This window comes from Amia ocellicauda, chromosome 10 (genome assembly GCF_036373705.1).
Source record: "Amia ocellicauda isolate fAmiCal2 chromosome 10, fAmiCal2.hap1, whole genome shotgun sequence".
NCBI lineage: Eukaryota > Metazoa > Chordata > Actinopteri > Amiiformes > Amiidae > Amia > Amia ocellicauda.
In genome coordinates, this window is record NC_089859.1 from 42,248,151 (window position 1) to 42,265,606 (window position 17,456).

Genomic DNA, 17,456 nt, shown 5'->3' on the forward strand with positions numbered 1-17,456 from the left:
GGCGGAGCTGTGACCAGGTGAACAGTAGATCGGGCATAGGTGGGCATGTGGGCAGAGGAGTTGGAAGGCCGGTCAAGCAAATAAGCTTGCTAAGGTACGCAGCAGCAGCAAGCATCCCCCACATCCAGCCAGCCAGCCAGTCTGGCTGGCAGTGACTGAGTGGTTGTCAGACGGCAAGCAACGGAATGTACGTGCTCTGTGATGTCATAGCAGTCAGCTGAGAGAGGCTCGTGATGTCATCGCTGAGCTGGCTGGCTGGCTGGCTCTGTGTGTGTGTGTGTATGTCTGTGTGTGTGTGTGTGTGTCTGTTTGTCTGTTTTTCAGTCTGTCTGTCTCTCTCTCTCTCTCTCTCTCTCTCTCTCTCTCTCTCTCCCTCTCAATTCAATTCATTTGTATTGTCAAAGCAATTGGACATACATACATTCATACATACATATATATATATATATATATATATATATATATATATACATACATACATGCATACATGCTAGAAAGTCATTACTATGTTATCTTAAAGGCTAACTAAGCAGAACATATATCATTATAGAACAGAGTCCATAGGTCTACACATGGTTTTAGGGAACAGGCACGTAGGTCATACCGTTTGACATTGTTTCCAAGGTTCTCATCGTAAATAACAAACAGAAATCAAACTAGCTTCTGGCCTGACCTTCTAGCTTGACTCTATCTTTCCGCCTTATATACTTGGTGAATAATTGAGGAAGTAGCACCAAGTGACCACATTAGGCTGCCTGAGTGTTTCTGGGGAGTGTAGTTGTCTAGGGTCGGTTTTCTTCCCTAGAGTGCAGACCTTGCAGCAGACCTGGCCTGACATGTCTGCCATGTATGACCCTGCCCCTTGGTTTGTCCCACATCCTCCCCCCCAGCTGCGACCCCATAGGTCGAGCGACAGCCGCAAAAAAGCATGCACCCGGGACAGCCCATCAACATTCCCCATGGCCTTCCCTGGCCTGTGCTGCAGGGTGAAATGAAAATGTTGGAGACTCAAAAACCACCTCATCACACGGGCATTCCTGTCTTTCGAACGATGCATCCAAGTGAGGGGGGCATGGTCAGTGATCAGGGTGAAGTGCCTGCCCAACAAATAGTATCGAAGACTGTCCAAAGCCCACTTCACTGCCAAACATTCTTCTTCAACTACCAAATAATTTATTTCATTGGATTCCAACTTTCTGCTAAGGAACAACACCGGGTGTTCGTGATCACCCATTCTTTGGGACAAAACCACTCCGATCCCCACCTCAGAGGCGTCCGTCTGGACTATAAATTCTTTCTGAAAGTCAGGTACCATTAAAACGGGGTTGCGGCAGAGCGCCTCCTGTAGGCTCCGGAAAGCCCGGTTTGCTGTATCACCCCATCTAACCATATTGGGTTCTGTAGCCTTAGTCATATCAGTCAGAGGGGCCGCTAAGGTAGCATAGTTGGGAATAAACCTCCGGTAATACCCAGTTAACCCTAAAAATGCCCTAACCTGCTTTTTATTGACAGGCCTAGGCCCAAGAGTTTATGGCTTCAACCTTGGATATTTGGGGTTTCACCATACCCCTCCCTACTGTATAGCCCAAGTATTTGGCCTCTTCCAACCCCAAATTGCATTTGGTTGGATTAGCCATCAGGCCTGCTGCATGTATTGAATCCAATACCGCTTGGAGCTGAGACAAATGTGATTCCCAATCTGGACTGTGAATGACCACATCATCTAAATATGCTGCCGCATACGTCCTGTGTGGTCTAAGTATGTGGTCCATCAACCTTTGAAAGGTGGCAGGAGCACCATGCAGGCCAAAGGGCATCACTGTGTAGTGAAACAGACCATCTGGGGTTGCAAAGGCTGTTTTTTCTTTGGCACCCGGGGTCAAGGGAATCTGCCAGTAGCCCTTGGCTAAGTCAATAGTTGAAATATAGCGAGCATTCCCAATATTCTCTAACAATTCATCTACTCGGGGCATTGGGTATGCATCAAACTTTGAAATTTCATTAACCTTTCTAAAATCATTACAGAATCTCCAGGAGCCATCAGGTTTGGAAACCATGACTATAGGGCTGGACCACTCACTGTGGGATTCTTCAATAACCCCTGCCTCCAGCATTTCCTTAACCTCATTTCTAATAGTGTTCCTGCGAGCTTCTGGTACCCTGTAAGGCCTCATATTTACCTTCTTTCCTGGGAGAGACACAATGTTGTGAGAGACTAAATGGGTACGCCCCGGTATGCCTGAGAAAACTTCCCTATTACGTATTATCAAGTCGTTCACCTCCTTCAACGGGTCAGGTGACAAGGCAGCTGCAATATTCACCTTCGGTGTCCCTAGTGGCTGAGGGGGGTAAGTCAACATCAACACTTCCCTGTCCTTCCAGGCTTTTATTAAGTTGACATGATATATTTGTTCTGGGGGTCGGCGGCCGGGTTGCTGAACCTTATAGTTCACTTCCCGTATTCGCTCTATAATCTCATAAGGTCCCATCCACGTAGCCAGAAATTTACATTCTACAGTGGGAACCAACACCAACACCCTATCACCAGGCTGGAACACCCTCAGTGTAGCCTGACGATTATAGGCGAATTGTTGGTGTTCCTGTGCCTGCCTTAGGTGCTCTCTCACAATGGGAGTGACTGTGGCTATTCTCTCTTGCATAGCATTGATGTGCTCGACTACACTCCGGAAAGGAGTGGAATCGTGTTCCCACGTTTCACGGGCTATGTCTAATATCCCCCTGGGGTGCCTCCCATATAACAGTTCAAAAGGCGAAAAGCCCAGGGAAGCCTGTGGGACTTCCCTAATGGCAGACATCAAGTAGGGCAGCATGAATTCCCAATTTTTCCCATCCTTATCGATTACCTTTCTTAGCATGGACTTCAGGGTCCTATTAAATCTCTCAACCAACCCATCTGTTTGTGGGTGGTAGACTGATGTTCTCAACTGCTTAACCTGCAACAATTTACACAGATCGGTCATAACCTTAGACATAAAGGGTGTGCCCTGATCTGTTAATATCTCCCTCGGTATCCCCACCCTACTACACATCAACATTAGCTCTTTTGCAATACCTTTTGAAGCCATGGTCCGCAGTGGAATGGCTTCTGGGTACCTGGTGGCATAATCCAAAATAACCAGTATATACTGATGCCCTCTGGCTGATTTCGGGAGAGGTCCCACCACATCCATAGCTATCCTAGCAAAGGGGGTCTCTATGATGGGCAAAGGGACCAGTGGGCTTCTGAAGGCTGGTTTAGGAGCATGTAGTTGACATTCAGGACATGAGCTACAATGTTCTGTCACGTCTGCATGTACGCCTGGCCAGTAAAACCTCCTCAGGAGTCTATCCTTGGTTTTGTCCATCCCCAGATGTCCCCCCAGGATATGCCCATGTGCCAGATTGAGAACTGTTCGTCTGAATGGGGTGGGAACTAGCAATTGCTCCACAATGTCCACCCCTATCTTATTTACACGGTACAATAGGTCATTTTTTACCATAAAATAAGGATAAGCTGTTGGCGGGTCTGCAGTAGTCATAGGGGTCCCATTTACTACCTTCACATTTTCTTTAGCATAGTGTAGAGTGAGATCTCGCACCTGTGCGCTGCCAAAATCAGTGGGGAGTCCCTCTAACACTGACACTTCTACATTGTCAGCTTCAGGGGTCTCTATGAATGGATTCTCACCCACCCTGCTAGTGCTGGGTTCCTCACCCTCCATAGGGTCATCTACGTCACTACATTCCACCCCTATGTTTTCAGTTTAATTTTCCCCAACCAAAACCTTCACTGTCGACTCAACTGGAACCAGGTCTACTTTTAGCTCTAGTTGTGGGATCGAGGCAACTTCTGGCTTACAGTTTTCAGTGTGCATTTCCAATTTACTATGTTTTCTATCTAGTTTTCCAAAATTAGGAAAATATCGTCCCAGTATCACATCATATGGCATGTTGGGTACCACACCGACTTCGTAATCTAGTTTCCCGGCCTCTGTCTGTATGTTTACAAGGGCTGTGGGATAGGGGCGTGTGTCACCATGTGTGCATGTGATACTGAGCTCCTGATGTCTATCCAGCTTGTTGGTCGCTACTAATTTTTCTGTGACCAGTGTAACCATACTGCCAGAGTCGAGTAGAGCAGCCACTTCTTTCTCATCGACTATCACTGTACACATGTGTTTTGGATTAGGTACTCCGCCTATGAAAACATCCGTCCCAACAGGGCAGGCATAAAATACCGGTTTCTCTTTCCCCATATCACACACATTACATTGCATTGGTTCCTCTCTACCTGGGCAGTGGGCCGCAATATGTCCTACTTTGTCACAATTGTAGCAGACAATTGGTTGTGATGGTGACCCCCTATAACCCTTAGTCTCGGCTTTAGGCCCCACCTTTGCCCCCCCCAGTCTTGCTCTTTTCTTCCAACCCAGCGCGTCATGTTTCCCAGAGTACTTTGGAACCATCTTACCCGGTCCGCTGGTTCGTCATGGCCTGGGGAACGAGTTTTTAACCTCCGGTACATGCTCTGCTGCTCCGGCTGTATAGAACCGCTCTACAATGGCCACCAAGGTGTCAGCGGACAGCACCTCATTCTGGCCAACCCAGCGTCGAACGTCCTTGGGCAAACAGCGTTGGTAGTTGTCAAGGACTATGGCCTCCACCACCTCGGCTGATGAATGGACCTCTGGCTGTAGCCATTTCCTGGCCAGATGGATCAGATCAAACATCTGCGTTCGGATTGGTTGTCCTGGTTGGTAGGCCCACTGCTGAAACCGATGTGCCCTCACTGCGGTGGTCACGCCCAATCGGGTCATTATCTCCGCTTTCAATTTATCATAGTCCTGGGCGTCCTTCAGCTCCAGATCAAAGTACGCTTTCTGTGCATCCCCTGCCAGATAAGGTGCCACAAGCCCTGCCCAGGAATCTTTTGGCCATCCCTCTCTCCGCTGTCCTCTCAAAGGTCATAAGGAAGGCCTCAACATCGTCCTGTTTTGTCATTTTCTGCAGAAAGTGATTGGTGCGGGGAGTGGAATGGGTTGCAGCCCCCTGTGGCCCAATCCTGGTTGCAAGTGCTTCAACACTCTCTTTCAGCTCTTTAGTCACCTTTTCCTGCTCTTCTCTAAACATTTTATTTGTATCATGCTGGACCTGCAGTGCTTCCTGATGCATCCGCATAGCATCCTGGTGAGCCACCTGCTGCACCCTGGTCGCTTCCTGTTGGGCTATTACAGCCTGTAGTTTTTTTTTTTTGGATAAAAAAATTCACTCAGCCAGTCTGGGTTTCATGAGGTGCTGCCCGCATTCTACACCAAATGTGACAAAACGCCTTGGCTGTACACATGTGCGGGTCTTCTCTGTGATCTTCTTAGGAGTAAAAACCAGTCATGACCCAGGGAGGAGGTTGCAAATACAGGGCTGTGCCTGTATGTTTACTTCAAACAAAACAAATCTGAAAACAAAACCTAACTCACACTGGAGTTGTAACTAATCTTACATAATCATTCTATTTTAAACAAAGTCTGGAATAAATAAGTCTTGGCTTTCTCCTTATGAGCTACCTCTGTTTTCCAGATAACTCACCCTATTGTCTCTCACTTCTCTCTCTCTCAGGCCCGCCTTATATACCTGGTGAATAATTGAGGAAGTAACACCAAGTGACCACATTAGGTGCTAGAATGGCTGCCTGAGGGTTTCTGGGGAGTGTAGTTGCCTAGGGTCGGTATTCTACCCTAGAGTACACACCTTGCAGCAGACCTGGCCTGACATATCTGCCATGTATGACCCTGCCCCTTGGTTTGTCACATTACATACATACATACATATACACGGAAAATAAATAATAGAATTATGAATCACAATAAGATGTAATGAAGTACAGAAAAAGAAAATGTAATAAAATGTGATCTTTAATACATACAAATAAAGAAAATAGGTATACCATTTCCAGATTCCTTTTTTGAAATACAATGACATGCATTACAAACGAGTATTTACATTATATTTACAGCCGGTGCTCGTGTGTCACTGTGTCCCTCAGGCTGTGGTTGGCGCTGACATATTGGGCAGAATGTGTCCCTTATTTTGGGCTAAAGCTTTCTGTGGAGGGGAACGTGGATCAGTTTGTACCATTTTTGGGAGGATCTGCCTTGTTGGGGCGGAGCTGTGATCCAGGTGAACAGCAGATCGGGCATAGGTGGGCATGTGGGCAGAGGAGTAGGAAGGCCGGTCAAGCAAATAAGCTTGCTAAGGTACACAGCAGCAGCAAGCAGCCCCCCCATCCAGCCAGCCAGCCAGTCTGGCTGGCAGTGACTGAGTGGTTGACAGACGGCAAGCAACGGAATGTTCATGCTCTGTGATGTCATAGCAGTCAGCTGAGAGAGGCTTGTGATGTCATCGCTGAGCTGGCTGGCTGGCTGTGTGTGTGTCTGTGTGTGTGTGTGTGTGTGTGTGTGTGTGTGTGTGTGTCTGTTTGTGTTTGTCAGTCTGTCTGTCTCTCTCTCTCTCTCTCTCTCTCTCTCTCCCTCTCAATTCAATTCATTGTCAAAGCAATTGGACATACATACATACATACATACATGCTAGAAAATCATTACTATGTTATCTTAAAGGCTAACTAAGCAGAACATATTTCATTATAGAACAGAGTTCATAGATCTACACATGGTTTTAAGGAACAGGCACGTAGGTCATACCGTTTGACATTGTCTCCAAGGTTCTCATCGTAAATAACAAACAGAAATCAAACTACCTTATGGCCTCCTGACCTTCTAGCTTGACCTTATCTTTCTTAAGTATACAAGAGAGAAAAACAGGTTTGAGAAAATCATTTCTAACTTTCCTTCCATACAATAATACATACATACATACATACGGAAAATAAATAATAGAATTATGAATCTCAATATAATGTAATGAAGTACAGAAAAAGAAAATGTAATAAAATGTGATCTTTAATACATTCAAATAAAGAAAATAGGTTTACTATTTCCAGATTCCTTTTTGAAATACAATGACATGCATTACAAACGAGGCTTAGGTGGGCATTTGGGCATAGGAGTAGGAAGGCCGTTCAGGCAAATTAGCTTGCTAAGATACGCAGCAGCAGCAAGCAGCCCCCCCATCCAGCCAGCCAGCCAGTCTGGCTGGCAGTGACTGAGTGGTTGACAGACGGCAAGCAATGGAATGTACGTGCTCTGTGATGTCATAGCAGTCAGCTGAGAGAGGCTCGTGATGTCATGGCTGAGCTGGCTGGCTGTCTGGCTGGCTGGCTCTGTGTGTGTGTGTGTGTGTGTGTGTGTGTGTGTGTGTGTGCGTGTGTCTGTCTGTCTGTCAATTCATTTCAATTCAATTCAAAGGTTCTTTATTGGCATGATCTATCACAATATTGCCAAAGCAGATACAAATGTTCTATCAATCAAGACAAAACATTGCAATACAAGATTCAGTGGAACAAATATAGTACACATTGAAATAAAATTAAGTAGGATATAAACCATATTTGTTGTTTGTATCAAAATTTGTGTCATGACATCAGAAAAATCACTGTTTTTATTTTGTTTTGCAAATGGAGTGCCACAGGCTGGTGTCTACACAATGTCTCGCAGGCTGTGGCAGGTGGATACATATTGCGCTGCTAAGAAGGCAGTGCGCTCCTCCTCTCCCAGCAGGACGGGGAGTTTGCAGCAATCGGGGATCATGCTGAACTCAGGGATATGCATTTTTAATATTTTAAAGTATGTCTCCCTGATTTTTGTGTATTTAGGGCAGGACAGCAGGAAATGCGCCTGTGTTTCGACCTCCCCTAGGTCACACTGGCTGCACAGCCGCTCTTCTCTGGCAACCCAGAATTTTCTGTAGCGGCCTTTTTCAATGGCGAGGCTGTGGTCACTGAGCCTGTATTTAGTTAGATTTTGTCTCTCTTTTATATTTTGGATTTTTAAGTATTCAGCCAATGTAATGTTTCTATTCAGGGCCCGGTAGCATTCCAATTTGTTTTGTAATTCTAATTCGTGTCTCTAATCTTTTGTGTATTTGCTTTTCAGGTACATGTCAATTTTCCCAATTGTTGTTGTTTTGGTCATTGTGTGTTCGGGCTCTGTGAGCCTCAGAGCCGTGGGGGCGTTTCTGTGTACGTGTAAGATGTTTTTATTAAATTCTAGGTGGAATATTTCCATGGGGCTTTTGTCCCAATTGTTGTTATTGAGGTTCATGAGGGGACCCCACACTTCGCTCCCATATAGCAGGATTGGTTGGATGATGGAGTTTAATATTTTAATCCAAATAGTTATTGGTATTGTTGTTTTCCCAAATTGTGTCTTTATGGCATAAAATGCCCGGCGTGCCTTGTCTTTTAATGCGTTTATAGCCAGGCTGAAGCTCCCTGACGCACTGATGGTCAGGCCAAGGTAGTTGTATCTGGTGCAGTGCTCTAATCCAGTGCTGCCCAGAGTGAAGCGGTACCTGTTTCCCTGAGATGGGGCTTTTTTCTGGAAAACCATAACTCTGGTCTTGTCCAGATTGACTGCCAGGGCCCATTTCTGACAGTACTGCTCTAGCAGCGCCAGGTTCTGCTGAAGCCCCTGCTCTGTGGGCGACAGCAGCACCAGGTCGTCTGCATAGAGCAGGAACTTGATCTCTGTGTCATGGAGAGTTAGGCTGCGGGCGTCAGACTGCTCCAACACTGTGGCCAACTCGATGATGTAGATGTTGAACAGTGTTGGACTCAGACTGCAGCCCTGTCTCACTCCCCGCCCCTGAGTGAAGAACTCTGTTCTTGAGTTGCCAATTTGAACTCCGCATTTGTTTTCAGAATACATTGATTTAATGATGTCATAAACTTTACCCCCTACACCACTCTGTAGAAGTTTATAAAATAATCCCTTGTGCCAGATTGAGTCAAATGCCTTTCTAAAGTCTACAAAACAGGCAAATATTTTTCCTTTATTGTTTTGGGTATATTTATTTATGAGGGTGTGTAGAGTGTAAATATGATCGGTTGTGCGGTGTTTTGGTAGGAAGCCAATCTGACTCTTATTCAGGACACTGTGCTTGGTAAGGAAGGCCAGTATCTGGGCGTTGATGATACTGCAGAACACCTTCCCCAGGTTACTGCTCACACAGCTGCCCCAGTAGTTATTGGGGTCTAATTTGTCTCCACTTTTAAAAATCGGGGTGATCAATCCTTGATTCCCGACCTCAGGGAAACACCCGGCTCTCAGCACCAGGTTAAAGAGTTTGAGCAGAGCCTCCTGCAGCTGCGGGCTGCTGTGCTTCAGCATCTCAGGGCTGATGCTGTCGGGGCCGCTGGCTTTCCTGGGTTTGAGGATTTTGAGTTGATGTTTTAGTTCCTATATTGTAAATGGGTTATCTAAGGGATTTTGGTTATTCTTAATGATTTCTTCCAATTTATTTAGGTTTTTTAATATTTTAACCTGTTCTGGCTTTGGATTGTTTTCAACATTTTGGTAAAGTTTTTCAAAGTGTGTTTTCCAGATTTCTCCATTTTGAATTGGTATTTCATTTTTTGTTTTTGGGGTATTTATTCTGCCCATATAGTGGTCTTTTTTCTTACTGAGGAGTTGCTTGTAGTGCCGCAGGGCCTGGCAGTAGCTGAGGCGAGCCTCCTGGTTGTCGGGCTCTCTGTGTTTAGTGTTGGAGAGATGTCTCAGGTGTTTCCTAGAAGTTTCACACTCCTGGTCACACCACTGTTCTTTTTTTCTTTTAGACGATTTCATATTTTGGTTTTTAATTGTTTTAATGTTTGATTTTAAAGCCAGTCTCTCAAATATTTCATTCAGTGTTTTGGTGGCTGAGTTTATTCCGTTTTGGTTTATTTGATAGTGTGAGGATTGATATCTGTCTAACATGTTTTCAATCTCATCACTATTCAGGGCTCTTGTGTAGTTCTCTGTGCTGGGCTCTGACCATCTCTAACTGGGTGGCAGGGAGACCAGTTTTGTGGGAAGTTTGGCTCTGACTTGTGGCTGCGCTGATCTTTTTAGGTAAAGTGTTATTTGGCTGTGGTCTGATAGTGGAGATTGTTGTCTGACTATAAACGCATTGTTGGCTTGTGGGTCCAGGTCAGTTATGGCGTAGTCCACCACACTGCTGCCCAGAGCCGAGCAGTATGTGAATCTCCCCAGAGAGTACCCCCTGGTCCTGCCATTGATGATATATAGACCCAGGCTTTTACATAGGCGCACTACCTGCTTCCTGCTCTTGTTTACCACGCTGTCGTGGCTGTGTCAGTGTGGAGGTGTGTGTGTGGCACAGCGGGGAGTCTCCGAACAGGTGTGTGTTCCCCTCTGTATTGATGTAGTCCATCTCTCTGCCAGTCCTGGCATTGAGATCGCCACACAGCAGTACAGAGCCCAGGGTCTGGAAGTGGCAGATTTCGTTTTGAAGCTCATGAAAGCCTTCCTCATTATAGTAGGGGGAGTCTGCGGGTGGCATATAAATTGCACATAGGTATATATCTGTGTTATTTTGTAGGGTGTCTTTTCTGATTTTCATCCACAGGTGTGTGTCTCCTCTCTGTACTGGGCATAGGGCTGCTCGGAGCTCCTCCCTGTACCACACGATAATCCCCCACGAGGCCCTGCCACACCTGACTTTGGGTTTTTTATAGGAGGGCACAATCAGCTCCCTGTATCCATTGTATCCATCCAGTGTATAGACATATCTGCACAGCACCAAGTCTCTACAAGAATGAAAACATCTGAACTATTTACAGTGTTGATCAGTTCAGGGCCTGTGCTCTTCATTCCAAAAGTTGAGGAGCGTAAACCCTGCATATTCCAACTGCTTATTTTAAAGGACATGTTAATATATTTTATTATACTTGTCTCTTCTACATAAGAAAGTTTAATTTGTGGTCTACAACTGATATTATATTATTATTAATAATTATATATGGATATACATAATAATCACTCAAAGATTTTATGTTTGCATCAAAATATCAGAATAATTAAATCACATTTTTTCTTACTCTCCATCTCCACAACCATATATATGTGTGTTGAGGCTCAGTTAACTCAGCAGTGTGGAACAGATGACACTGAGGAGTTGCCTTATCTGGGCCAGCTGGGCAGCATCGGGCCTCCAGGCTCTGGAAGCCGCTGCTGCGTGGCTGTGTGGCTGTGCTGGTCCCCGGCTGTCCGCTCTGCTGTGCTGGACGGGCCCTCTGGGGATGGGGGGGTGGGGAATGGGGCCGCGGGGTCTCAGGGGCTGGGGCTGGGGTGGAGCCGGTGGCTGGGGATGTGGCCGGGGGCTGGGGGGTTTGCTCCTGGTCTCGAGGTGGGGGTGTGTGGGGTTTCGGCCCAGGGTTGTGTCCTTGAGGACCTTTGAGATGATCCTCACACCCGTCTTGTTGAGGTGGACGTGGTCATACAGGTGATGTGGCTGGATGTCTCAGTGGTGTGCCAGGTGGACGTTGGGGAGGAGGGCACATCTTCGGGACACTTCTGCGTTGATGGCCTGGATGATGTGCAGGGGCACGTCTGTGCGGGGCAGCAGTGTGGAGATGGAAATTTTGGCAGTTGGGAATTCCTCTGTGGCTTTCGTTGCTACCTGTCTCAGGGCTGAGGCCACATCGCCCCTGCGGGCACTCAGGTCGTTAGTGCCAGTGTGGATGAAGATGTGTTTGACTTGGCAAAGCCTCCTCTTGGAGAGCAGCTCCAGGGCTCTCTGTGCTGTGGAGCACCAAAGCTTTTTCACTTTTCGCCCAGGGAAGAGGCGCCTCTCAACCAGGAACTTCCCATTGGATTCGCTCAGAATGACCACCTCTGCGTTGACCTGCCACTCCGGGTTTGCGTCGGGAGTGGTGGGGGCAGCGGGTGTGTTTTGGGGGAGTGGCGTTTCAGGGGGTTGTGTATTAGTGGCAGGTCTGGTGATAGTGGGTGTGTCAGGAGTGGTGGGGAGTGTGGGTGGATCAGTGGGTGCGTCAGGGGTTGGAGGTGTTGTGGGGTCAGTGCAGTGCAGTCTCTGTGCTCCAGTGATGTGTAGCTCCTCTCTTAGCTCCTCCAGCTGGCTCTACAGGCTCCTCAGCTAGCTGTGCTGGGGTGTCCAGGTCAGCTCCTCCCTCGCTCTGCGCAGCTCCGTCCTCAGGGTTTGGCTCTGCTCCTCCAGGTCTCTCACTGCTGCTCTCAGCTCATGGATCTCAGCCTTGTGCTGCATCTTTAGTCTGTGCATCTCATCCCGGAGCTGATCACACAAGGAGGTCTGGGCCAGGGTGCTCAAGGTCTGCTCCCTGAACTCCGCAAACTCCAGCTCCAGCACTGATAGGCATTCCTTTAGTGTTTTAATGTTGCTGGAGAGTTTTGGGGAGACAGGGGGGCAGTCTGTGGGAGATGGGGCACTGTCTGGCTCCGTGTGGCTGGGGGCAGACTGCAGGGTGGCCGGCTCTGGCTCTTGTTTCTCTACCTCAGTCTGCTGCTTTGAGGTGTGGAAGCCGAGAGCTAATTGGTCCAGGCTGCTCTCGCTGCCCTGCACCATGATGGTCCCGTTGTGGTATACATTAAAAGTGAGCATCACACTGTCTGTGTCTTTCTCTACCAGCACTGAGATCTGCCTGCCTCTGCTAATGCCCCTCTTGTTGTTATTGGGGTATGTCTGGCACAGGGTTTTGTGAAAGGCGGTGTAGAACAGTAGATTGTTCTTGACCCTGTTTTCTCCTTTACCGGTGTAGTCTAGGATGAGGGTCTCAGGAGATGCTCTCATCACAGCTTGTTTGTAGTCCTTCTTAGGCTGTGCAGAGCGAATGTCTTCAGGGTATCGGATTTCAAAAGGCAGCTCTGCAGTCAGACTGCTGTTCGATAGATTTCTATCAGTCTCAGTGGCAGTTGGGCTCTCTCCTACTGTCACTCTATTCAAATCGGAGCTCTGCATTTTCATTGGCTGAGTCAACTACTGAGAATGCTTATTTATTTTATTAATACATATTTTTTTGTTTAATTATTTGTCTCTTACCTCCAATTCTTGTCTTCAGCTTTTCTTTTCTGACTTTTCTTCCTGAACTGTCTCTCTGCTTTCTTCTTTTTGTGTTTCTCTTAAAATTATTATTTTTGAATACTTTTTCTTCTGAATTTCTATTCCATGTCTTCTGTGTATGTTTATAGTGCTATATATTCATTTGTAAATCACAAATTAAATCCGCTTATGTATAAAAACAAATGTTTTTTAGGAGCTCATATTCCTCTCTCTCTCTCTCTCTCTCTCTCTCTCTCTCTCTCAATTCATTTCATTTGTATTGTCAAAGCAATTGGACATACATACACGTACATACATATACACTCACCTAAAGGATTATTAGGAACACCTGTTCAATTTCTCATTAATGCAATTATCTAATCAACCAATCACATGGCAGTTGCTTCAATGCATTTAGGGGTGTGGTCCTGGTCAAGACAATCTCCTGAACTCCAAACTGAATGTCTGAATGGGAATGAAAGGTGATTTAAGCAATTTTGAGCGTGGCATGGTTGTTGGTGCCAGACGGGCCGGTCTGAGTATTTCACAATCTGCTCAGTTACTGGGATTTTCACGCACAACCATTTCTAGGGTTTACAAAGAATGGTGTGAAAAGGGAAAAACATCCAGTATGCGGCAGTCCTGTGGGCGAAAATGCCTTGTTGATGCAAGAGGTCAGAGGAGAATGGGCCGACTGATTCAAGCTGATAGAAGAGCAACTTTGACTGAAATAACCACTAGTTACAAACGAGGTATGCAGCAAAGCATTTGTGAAGCCACAACACGTACAACCTTGAGGCGGATGGGCTACAACAGCAGAAGACCCCACCGGGTACCACTCATCTCCACTACAAATAGGAAAAAGAGGTGAGACATTCAGATGGTAGAGTCAGAATTTGGCGTAAACAGAATGAGAACATGGATCCATCATGTCTTGTTACCACTGTGCAGGCTGGTGGTGGTGGTGTAATGGTGTGGGGGATGTCTTCTTGGCACACTTTAGGCCCCTTAGTACCAATTGGGCATCGTTTAAATGCTACGGCCTACCTGAGCATTGTTTCTGACCATGTCCATCCCTTTTTGACCACCATGTACCCATCCTCTGATGGCTACTTCCAGCAGGATAATGCACCATGTCACAAAGGTCGAATCATTTCAAATTGGTTTCTTGAACATGACAATGAGTTCACTGTACTAAACTGGCCCCCACAGTCACCAGATCTCAACACAATGGAGCATCTTTGGGATGTGGTGGAACGGGAGCTTCGTGCCCTGGATGTGCATTCCACAAATCTCCATCAACTGCAAGATGCTATCCTATCAATATGGGCCAACATTTCTAAAGAATGCTTTCAGCACCTTGTTGAAGCAATGCCACGTAGAATTAAAGCAGTTCTGAAGGCGAAAGGGGGTCAAACACAGTATTAGTATGGTGTTCCTAATAATCCTTTAGGTGAGTTCATCGTAGCTCTTAATACTCTCTTTCTGTCTGGAGGAGATATAATTGAAGTATTGTACACGTACCCAGCTACTGTCAACACCATTTGCTGCACTGATATTTTTCCATCCATTTTTCTTTTTTTTTTTTTTTTTTGCTGGAAGTTCCGTCAATACCCGCCAACCTTTAAGAGACATCATGCCGCCAGGCATCTTGGCTTGCGGCCACACCGTCCTGAACGCGCCCGATCTCGTCAGATCTCGGAAGCCAAACGGGGCAGGGCCTGGTCAGTACTTGGATGGGAGACCTCCTAGAAATACCAGGTGCTGCAAGCTTTTTACGTCTCCTGGGTAACTTCATCGTAGCTCTTAATACTCTCTTTCTGTCTCCAGGAGATATAATTGAAGAATTGTACACGTACCCGGCTACTTTCAACACCCTTTCCTGCACTGATATTTTTACCTCCATTTTTCTATTTTTTTTTTTTTTTTTTTGCTGGAAATTCCGTCAATACCCGCCAGCCTTTAAGAGACATCATGCAGCCAGGCATCTCGGCTTTCGGCCACACCATCCTGAACGCGCCCGATCTCGTCAGATCTCGGAAGCTAAACGGGGCAGGACCTGGTCAGTACATGAAAGTGATACCTCCTGGAAATACCTAGTGCTGCAAGCTTTTACGTCTCCTGGGTAACTTTATCGTAGCTCTTAATACTCTCTCTCTGTCTGGAGGAGATATAATTGAAGTATTGTACACGTATCCAGCTACTGTCAACACCCTTTGCTGCACTGATATTTTTCCCTCCATTTTTCTTTTTTCTTTTTTTTTTTGCTGTAAGTTCCGTCAATACCCGCCAGCCTTAAAGAGACATCATGCAGCCGTGCCTCTCGGCTTTCGGCCACACCGTCCTGAATGCGCATGATATCGTCAGATCTCGGAAGCTAAACGGGGCAGGACCTGGTCAGTACTTGAATGTGAGACCTCCTGGAAATACCAGGTGCTGCAAACTTTTACGTCTCCTGGGTAACTTTATCGTAGCTCTTAATACTCTCTTTCAGTCTGCAGGAGATATAATTGAAGAATTGTACACGTACCCGGCTACTTTCAACACCCTTTCCTGCACTGATATTTTTCCCTCCATTTTTCTATTTTTTTTTTTTTTTTTTTTTGCTGGAAGTTCCGTCAATACCCGCCAACCTTTAAGAGACATCATGCAGCCAGGCCTTTCGGCTTGTGGCCACACCGTCCTGAATGCGCCCGATCTCGTCAGATCTCGGAAGCTAAACGGGGCAGGGCCTGGTCAGTACTTGGATGGGAGACCTCCTAGAAAAACCAGGTGCTTCAAGCTTTTTACGTCTCCTGGGTAACTTCATCGTAGCTCTTAATACTCTCTATCTGTCTGGAGGAGATATAATTGAAGTATTGTACACGTACCCAGCTACTGTCAACACCATTTGCTGCACTGATATTTTTCCATCCATTTTTCTTTTTTCTTTTTTTCTTTTATTTTTTTGCTGGAAGTTCCGTCAATACCCGCCAACCTTTAAGAGACGTCATGCAGCCAGGCCTTTCGGCTTGTGGCCACACCGTCCTGAATGCGCCCGATCTCGTCAGATCTCAGAAGCTAAACGGGGCAGGGCCTGGTCAGTACTTGGATGGGAGACCTCCTAGAAATACCAGGTGCTTCAAGCTTTTTACGTCTCCTGGGTAACTTCATCGTAGCTCTTAATACTCTCTTTCTGTCTGGAGGAGATATAATTGAAGAATTGTACACGTACCCGGCTACTTTCAACACCCTTTGCTGCACTGGTATATTTCCCTCTATTTTTCTTTTTTTTTTTTGCTGGCAGTTCCGTCAATACCCGCCAGCCTTTAAGAGACATCATGCAGCCAGGCATCTCGGCTTGCGGCCACACCATCCTGAACTCGCCCGATCTCGTCAGATCTTGGAAGCTAAACGGGGCAGGACCTGGTCGGTACATGAATGTGAGACCTCCTGGAAATACCTGGTGCTGCAAGCTTTTACGTCTCCTGGGTAACTTTATCGTAGCTCTTAATACTCTCTATCTGTCTGGAGGAGATATATATGAAGTATTGTACACGTACCCAGCTACTGTCAACACCCTTTGCTGCACTGATATTTTTCCATCCATTTTTCTTTTTTTTTTTTTTTTTTGCTGGAAGTTCCGTCAATACCCGCCAACCTTTAAGAGACATCATGCAGCCAGGCCTTTCGGCTTGCGGCCACACCGTCCTGAATGCGCCCGATCTCGTCAGATCTCGCAAGCTAAACGGGGCAGGGCCTGGTCAGTACTTGGATGGGAGACCTCCTAGAAATACCAGGTGCTGCAAGCCTTTTACGTCTCCTGGGTAACTTCATCGTAGCTCTTAATACTCTCTTTCTGTCTCCAGGAGATATAATTGAAGAATTGTACACATACTAGGCTACTTTCAACACCCTTTGCTGCACTGATATTTTTCCCTCCATTTTTCTTTTTATTTTATTTTTTTCCTGGAAGTTCCGTCAATATCCGCCAGCCTTTAAGAGACATCATGCAGCCAGGCCTCTTCGCTTGTAGTCACACCGTCCTGAACGCGCCCGATCATATCAGATTTCGGAAGCTAAACGGGGCAGGGCCTGGTCAGTACTTGGATGTGTGACCTCCTGGAAATACCAGGTGCTGCAAGCTTTTTACGTCTCCTGGGTAACTTCATCGTAGCTCTTAATACTCTCTTTCTTTCTCCAGGAGATATAATTGAAGAATTGTACACGTACCCGGCTACTTTCAACACCCTGTGCTGCACTGGTATATTTCCCTCTATTTTTCTTTTTTTTTTTTGCTGGAAGTTCCGTCAATACCCGCCAGCCTTTAAGAGACATCATGCAGCCAGGCATCTCGGCTTGCGGCCACACCATCCTGAACGCGCCCGATCTCGTCAGATCTCGGAAGCTAAACGGGGCAGGACCTGGTCAGTACATGAATGTGAGACCTCCTGGAAATACCTCGTGCTGCAAGCTTTTACGTCTCCTGGGTAACTTTATCGTAG

General features: G+C 46.4%; 3 non-coding genes and 5 pseudogenes across 3 annotated transcripts; all 8 read left to right on the forward strand.

Moving 5' to 3' along the window:
• Positions 1–14,626: 14,626 nt before the first annotated feature.
• On the forward strand, positions 14,627–14,745 carry LOC136762439 (5S ribosomal RNA). The gene has a single exon (XR_010820638.1). It is a non-coding gene; the product is annotated as a 5S ribosomal RNA (ribosomal RNA).
• Positions 14,746–14,964: 219 nt separating this feature from the next.
• LOC136762177 (uncharacterized) lies at positions 14,965–15,083 on the forward strand (annotated as a pseudogene).
• Positions 15,084–15,637: 554 nt separating this feature from the next.
• LOC136762630 (5S ribosomal RNA) lies at positions 15,638–15,756 on the forward strand. The gene has a single exon (XR_010820824.1). It is a non-coding gene; the product is annotated as a 5S ribosomal RNA (ribosomal RNA).
• A 225-nt stretch (positions 15,757–15,981) lies between these two features.
• Positions 15,982–16,100, forward strand: LOC136760932 (uncharacterized; annotated as a pseudogene).
• Positions 16,101–16,310: 210 nt separating this feature from the next.
• LOC136761892 (uncharacterized) lies at positions 16,311–16,429 on the forward strand (annotated as a pseudogene).
• A 215-nt stretch (positions 16,430–16,644) lies between these two features.
• LOC136762612 (5S ribosomal RNA) lies at positions 16,645–16,763 on the forward strand. The gene has a single exon (XR_010820806.1). It is a non-coding gene; the product is annotated as a 5S ribosomal RNA (ribosomal RNA).
• Positions 16,764–16,979: 216 nt separating this feature from the next.
• On the forward strand, positions 16,980–17,098 carry LOC136761362 (uncharacterized; annotated as a pseudogene).
• A 210-nt stretch (positions 17,099–17,308) lies between these two features.
• LOC136761682 (uncharacterized) lies at positions 17,309–17,427 on the forward strand (annotated as a pseudogene).
• Positions 17,428–17,456: the final 29 nt, after the last annotated feature.